The sequence below is a fragment of the Triticum dicoccoides genome, chromosome 1A (genome assembly GCF_002162155.2).
Source record: "Triticum dicoccoides isolate Atlit2015 ecotype Zavitan chromosome 1A, WEW_v2.0, whole genome shotgun sequence".
NCBI classification, from domain to species: domain Eukaryota; kingdom Viridiplantae; phylum Streptophyta; class Magnoliopsida; order Poales; family Poaceae; genus Triticum; species Triticum dicoccoides.
Window position 1 is genome coordinate 503,760,951 of NC_041380.1, and position 7,881 is coordinate 503,768,831.

Consider the following 7,881-nt stretch of genomic DNA (forward strand, 5'->3'; position numbering starts at 1 on the left):
GGATCTGGGGTAGAAGGTATACCCAATAGTTTCTTTAGGGTATCCTATGAAGACGCATTTTTCCGACTTGGGTTCGAGCTTTTCAGGTTGAAGTTTCTTGACATAAGCATCGCATCCCCAAACTTTTAGAAACGACAGCGTAGGTTTCTTCCCAAACCATAATTCATACGGTGTCATCTCACCGGATTTCGACGGAGCCCTATTTAAAGTGAATGCGGCAGTCTCTAAGCATAGCCCCAAAAAGATAGTGGTAAATCGGTAAGAGACGTCATAGATCGCACCATATCTAATAGAGTGCGATTACGACGTTCGGACACACCATTACGCTGAGGTGTTCCAGGCGGCGTGAGTTGTGAAACTATTCCACATTTTCTTAAGTGTGTGCCAAACTCGTGACTCAAGTATTCTCCTCCATGATCTGATCGCAGGAACTTGATTTTCCTGTCACGTTGATTCTCAACCTCACTCTGAGATTCCTTGAACTTTTCAAAGGTCTCAGACTTGTGTTTCATTAAGTAGACATACCCATATCTACTCAAGTCATCAGTGAGGGTGAGAACATAACGATAGCCACTGCGAGCCTCAACACTCATTGGACCGCACACATCAGTATGTATGATTTCCAATAAGTTGGTTGCTCGCTCCATTGTTCCTGAGAACGGAGTCTTGGTCATTTTACCCATGAGGCATGGTTCACACGTGTCAAATGATTCATAATCAAGAGACTCTAAAAGTCCATCAGCATGGAGCTTCTTCATGCATTTGACACCTATGTGACCAAGGCGGCAGTGCCACAAGTATGTGGGACTATCATTATCAATCTTACATCTTTTGGTACTCATACTATGAACATGTGTAGCATTACGCTCGAGATTCATTAAGAATAAACCATTCACCATCGGAGCATGACCATAAAACATATCTCTCATATAAATAGAACAACCATTATTCTCGGATTTAAATGAGTAGCCATCTCAAATTAAATGAGATCCTGATACAATGTTCATGCTCAAAGCTGGCACTAAATAACAATTATTAAGGTTTAAAACTAATCCGGAAGGTAAATGTAGAGGTAGCGTGCCGACGGCAGTCACATTGACCTTGGAACCATTCCCGACGCACATCGTCACCTCGTCCTTCGCCAGTCTCCGCTTATTCCGCAGCTCCTGTTTTGAGTTACAAATGTGAGCAACCGCACCGGTATCAAATACCCAGGAGCTACTACGAGTACTGGTAAGGTACACATCAATTACATGTATATCACATATACCTTTCGTTTTGCCGTCCTTCTTGTCCGCTAAGTATTTGGGGCAGTTCCGCTTCCAGTGACCACTTTCCTTGCAATAAAAGCACTCAGTCTCGGGCTTGGGTCCATTCTTTGGCTTCTTCCCGGCAGCTTGCTTGCCGGGCGCGGCAACTCCCTTGCCGTCCTTCTTGAAAGCTTTCTTTCCCTTGCCGTTCTTGAACTTAGTGGTTTTATTCATCATCAACACTTGATGTTCCTTTTTGACTTCTACCTCTGCTGATTTCAGCATTGCAAATACTTCAGGGATGGTCTTTTCCATCCCCTGCATATTGAAGTTCATCACAAAGCTCTTGTAGCTCGGTGGAAGCGACTGAAGGATTCTGTCAATGACCGCGTCATCCGGGAGATAAACTCCCAGCTGAGTCAAGCGGTTATGCAACCCAGACATAGTGAGTATGTGCTCACTGACAGAACTGTTTTCCTCCATCTTACAGCTGAAGAACTTGTCAGAGACTTGATATCTCTCGACCCGGGTATGAGCTTGGAAAACCATTTTCAGCTCTTCGAACATCTCATATGCTCCGTGTCTCTCAAAACGGTTTTGGAGCCTCGGCTCTAAGCTGTAAAGCATGCCGCACTGAACGAGGGAGTAGTCATCGGTACGTGCCTGCCAAGCGTTCATAACGTCTTGTTCTGCAGGAGAACAGGTGCGTCCCCTAGCGGTGCTTGTAGGACATAATCTTTCTTGGCAGCTATGAGGATGATCCTCAGGTTCCGGACCCAGTCCGTGTAGTTGCTGCCATCGTCTTTCAGCTTGGTTTTCTCTAGGAACGCGTTGAAGTTGAGGACAACGTTGGCCATTTGATCTACAAGACATATTGTAATTTTTTAGACTAAGTTCATGATAATTAAGTTCATCTAATCAAATTATTCAATGAACTCCCACTTAGATAGACATCCCTCCAGTAATCTGAGTATAACATGATCCGAGTTAACTAGGCCGTGTCCGAGCATCACGTGAGACGGATTAGTCAACATCGGTGAACATCTTCATGTTGATCGTATCTTCTATACGACTCATGCTCGACCTTTCGGTCTTCTGTGTTCCGAGGCCATGTCTGCACATGCTAGGCTCGTCAAGTCAACCTAAGTGTTTGCATGTGTAAATCTGTCTTACACCCGTTGTATGTGAACGTTGGAATCTAACACCCGATCATCACGTGGTGCTTCGAAACAATGAACTGTCGCAACGGTGCACAGTTAGGGGGAACACTTTCTTGAAATTATTATGAGGGATCATCTTATTTACTACCGTCGTTCTAAGTAAACAAGATGCAGAAACATGATAAACATCACATGCAATCAAATAATAATAGTGACATGATATGGCCAATATCACATAGCTCCTTTGATCTCCATCTTGGGGCTCCATGATCATCTTGCCACCGGCATGACACCATGATCTCCATCATCATGATCTCCATCATCGTGTCTCCATGAAGTTGCTCGCCAATTATTACTTCTACTACTATGGCTAACGCGTTTAGCAATAAAGTAAAGTAATTTACATGGCGTTTCTCAATGACACGTAGGTCATACAAAAAATAAAGACAACTCCTATGGCTCCTGCCGGTTGTCACTCATCGACATGCAAGTCGTGATTCCTATTCCAATAGCATGAACATCTCGTACATCACATATATATATCATTCATCATTCATCACAACTTTGGCCATATCATATCACAAAGCACTTGCTGCAAAAACAAGTTAGACGTCCTCTAATTGTTGTTGCAAGTTTTACGTGGCTGAAATAGGGTTCTAGCAAGAACGTTTTCTTACCTACGTGAAAGCCACAATGTGATTTGTCAACTTCTATTTACCCTTCATAAGGACCCTTTTCATCAAATCCGCTCCAACTAAAGTGGGAGAGACAGACACCCGCCAGCCACCTTATGCAACTTCTGCATGTTAGTCGGTGGAACCGGTCTCACGTAAGCGTATGTGTAAGGTTGGTCCGGGCCTCTTCATCCCACAATACCGCTGAAGCAAGATAAGACTAGTAGTGGCAAGAAAGTTGACAACATCTACGCCCACAACAAATTGTGTTCTACTCGTGCAAAAGAACTACGCATAGACCTAGCTCATGATGCCACTGTTGGGGAACGTTGCAGAAAACAAAAATTTTCCTACGGTTTCACCAAGATCCATCTATGAGTTCATCTAGAAACAAGTGATCGGATTGCATCTACATACCTTTGTAGATCACGCGCGGAAACGTTCAAAGAACGGGGATGAGGAAGTCGTACTCGATGTGATCCAAATCACCGGAGATCCTAGCGCCGAACGGACGGCACCTCCATGTTCAACACACGTACGGTTAGCGTGACGTCTCCTCCTTCTTGATCCAGCAAGGGGGAAGGAGAGTTTGAGGAAGATGGCCCCAGCAGCAGCACGACGGCGTGGTGGTGGTGGAGCTGCAGTACTCCGTCAGGGCTTCGCCAAGCTCTACGGAGGAGGAGGAGGTGTTGGAGAGGGAGAGGGAGGCGCCAGGGCTTAGGTGTGGCTGCCCTCCCTTCCCCCCACTATATATAGGGCCAAGGGAGAGGGGGGGCGCAGCCTTGGCCCTTCCTCCAAGGAAGGGTGCGGCCAGGGAGGAGTCCATCCTCCCCAAGGCACCTAGGAGGTGCCTTCCCCCTTTAGGACTCTTCCTTTCCCTCATCTCTTGGCGCATGGGCCTCTTGGGGCTGGTGCCCTTGGCCCATATAGGCCAAGGCGCACACCCCTACAGCCCATGTGGCCCCCCGGGGCAGGTGGACCCCCTTGGTGGACCCCCGGACCCCTTTCGGCGCTCCCGGTACAATACCGATAATGCACGAAACCTTTCCGGTGACCAAAACAAGACTTCCCATATATAATTCTTTACCTCCGGACCATTCCGAAACTCCTCGTGACGTCCGGGATCTCATCCGGGACTCCGAACAACATTCGGGTTACTACATATACATATCCCTACAACCCTAGCGTCACCGAACCTTAAGTGTGTAGACCCTACGGGTTCGGGAGACATGTAGACATGACCGAGATCGCTCTCCGGTCAATAACCAACAGCGGGATCTGGATACCCATGTTGGCTCCCACATGCTCCTCGATGATCTCATCGGATGAACCACGATGTCGAGGATTCAAGCAACCCCGTATACAATTCCCTTCGTCAATCGGTATGTTACTTGCCCGAGATTCGATCGTCGGTATCCCAATACCTCGTTCAATCTCGCTACCGGCAAGTCACTTTACTCGTACCGTAATGCATGATCCCGTGACCAGACACTTGGTCACTTTGAGCTCATTATGATGATGCATTACCGAGTGGGCCCAGTGATACCTCTCCGTCACACGGAGTGACAAATCCCAGTCTTGATCCGTGTCAACCCAACAGACACTTTCGGAGATACCCGTAGTATACCTTTATAGTCACCCAGTTATGTTGTGACGTGTGGTACACCCAAAGCACTCCTACGGTATCCGGGAGTTACACGATCTCATGGTCTAAGGAAAAGATACTTGACATTGGAAAACTCTAGCAAACGAACTATACGATCTTGTGCTATGTTTAGGATTGGGTCTTGTCCATCACATCATTCTCCTAATGATGTGATCTCGTTATCAATGACATCCAATGTCCATAGTCAGGAAACCATGACTATCTGTTGATCAACGAGCTAGTCAACTAGAGGCTTACTAGGGACATGTTGGTGTCTATTATTCACACATGTATTACGATTTCCGGATAACACAATTATAGCATGAATAAAGACAATTATCATGAACAAGGAAATATAATAATAATGCTTTTATTATTGCCTCTAGGGCATATTTCCAACACGACGATCTCTACCCGGTCCACTCCTCCACATCCTCCGTCGCTGCACCCATGGCGCTTTCCGCTGGAGTGAACTTTGGCATGCTCGTCTTGGTCATCCCAACCCTGCCACCCTTCGTCATATTCTTCGTAGTTTTTCATTCATGTGTAATAAGATCGATGATCACACTTGTCATGCTTGTCGTCTCGGCAAACATACTCGTTTACCCTTTAGCACTTCCTCGCATGTTGCTTCATACCCATTTGAGTTAATTCATAGTGATGTTTGGACCTCTCCTGTTGCAAGTAACACGGGCTATCTCTATTATCTTGTTATCCTTGATGATTTTTCGCACTATGTGTGGACCTTCCCGTTGCGGCGAAAGTCGGATTCTGTTGCCACTCTCACCGCATTCTACTCCTATGTCTCCACGCAGTTTGGTCGCCCCATTCATGCGTTGCAAACAGACAACGGGAAGGAGTTCGATAATCTTGCAATCCGCAACCTTCTCGCCACACACGGCATGATTTTTCGTCTCACTTGCCTGTACACTTTGCAATAAAATGGCCGCGCTGAGCGCGTGCTTCGCACTCTTAATGACTGTGTTCGCACCCTCCTCTTTCATGCCAACGTGCCACCATGTTTCTGGCCTGACGCGCTCGCCACCGCATCACTACTCCTCAACATCTGTCCCTGTCGCACTCGCGGGAATTTTGCTCCTCATCATCTTTTGTTCGGCACGCCACCTTCCTACACCGAGCTTCGCATTTTCGGTTGCTTGTGCTACCCTAGCATCGCTTCCACTACTTCTCATAAGCTCGCACCATGGTCCGTGGCCTGTATTTTTCTTGGCTATCCCCCCAACACCAAAGGCTACCGTTGCTATGATCCTATCTCACATCGGGTCATCACTTCCCGACACGTTTACTTTGATGAGATGGTTTTCTGTTTTAGCGGGTACCTTCGGATATTGCGGCCTTGCCCGCTCGTGGTGACGGCCGCTCGGGCGCTTCTCTCAGGCCGCCTCCTGGCTTTGAGGGTGCCCCCGTGCCCCGGGTCGAGTTCCTCCCCGGCCGGTTTCCTTAGGGGCTGCACCCCTCTCGACGCCTGCGACGCCCCCTGCGCCACCATCGGCGCGGGCCTCCTCGGCGCCCCCCGCGCCCTCGCCCACGGCGGCCTCACCCGCGGCGGCCTTCCCCGCGCCCTCGCCGGCGGCCTCACCCGCGGCATCAGTGGCGGCGGGCTCTTCTTCGTCCTCGTCCGTCGCCCCAGACTCGCTGCCCCGCCCGATGACTCGCTCTCGGGCTGGTACCTTCCGCCCGAGTACGCGGTACACCAGCGATGAGTATCTTCTTGCCGCTTCCGTCTCCGAGCCGTCCCCTCTCCCATAGTCAGCTCGAGCCGCCCTTCGGGGCCCTCATTGGCTCGCTGCGATGCAGGAAGAGTTTGATGCGCTCCAATGGAACCGCACCTGGCAGCTTGTCCCTCGGCCACCTCGTGCCAACATCATCACGGGCAAGTGGGTCTTTCGGCATAAGACTCATCCCGACGGGACTCTCGAGCGCTACAAAGCTCGCTGGGTGGTTTGAGGCTTTCGGCAACGTGCGGGCGTGGACTTCACCGACACTTTTGCTCCGGTTGTTAAACCGGGCACGATCCGCACCGTGCTTTAGCTGGCCGTCTCCCGAGCTTGGCCCGTGCATCAGTTGGACGTCTCCAACGCCTTCTTGCATGGCACCTCGCCGAGCAGGTGTTCTGTGAGCAGCCCACCGGCTTCGTCGACGCCACACATCCGGACCATATGTGCTTGCTCTCCCGCTCTCTTTACGGGTTGAAGCAAGCGCCTCGGGCCTGGTACCAGCGCATCGCTGCCTTCCTGTAGACGCTCGGATTTACATCGACCCGCTCCGACGCGTCCCTCTTCGTGTACCATCACGGGGTTGACACGGCCTACTTGTTGCTCTACGTCGACGACATCATCCTGACGGCTTCCACTATCGCGCTTCTCCAGCGGCTTACTGCTCGTCTTCGCGATGAGTTTGCCCTGAAGGACTTGGGGCCCCTCCACTACTTCCTCGGCATTGAGGTGGTTTGACGGCCAGATGAGTTCTTTCTGAACCAGCAGCGTTACGCCCATGAGCTTCTCGATCGTGCCGGCATGCTTAACTGCAAGCCCGCTCCCACGCCTGTTGACACCAAGGCCAAGGTTTCAGCTCTGGAGGGCTCTCTCACATCCGACGCGGCCTTCTATCGCTCCATTGTGGGTGCCTTGTAGTACCTCACTCTGACGCGCCCCGACTTGCAGTATGCCGTTCAGCAGGTCTGTCCTCACATGCATGCTCCGTGTGACTCTTGTTGGAAATATGCCCTAGAGGCAATAATAAAAGCATTATTATTATATTTCCTTGTTCATGATAATTGTCTTTATTCATGCTATAATTGTGTTATCCGGAAATCGTAATACATGTGTGAATAATAGACACCAACATGTCCCTAGTAAGCCTCTAGTTGACTAGCTCGTTGATCAACAGATAGTCATGGTTTCCTGACTATGGACATTGGATGTCATTGATAACGAGATCACATCATTAGGAGAATGATGTGATGGACAAGACCCAATCCTAAACATAGCACAAGATCGTATAGTTCGTTTGCTAGAGTTTTCCAATGTCAAGTATCTTTTCCTTAGACCATGAGATCATGTAACTCCCGGATACCGTAGGAGTGCTTTGGGTGTACCAAATGTCACAACGTAACTGGGTGACTATAAAGG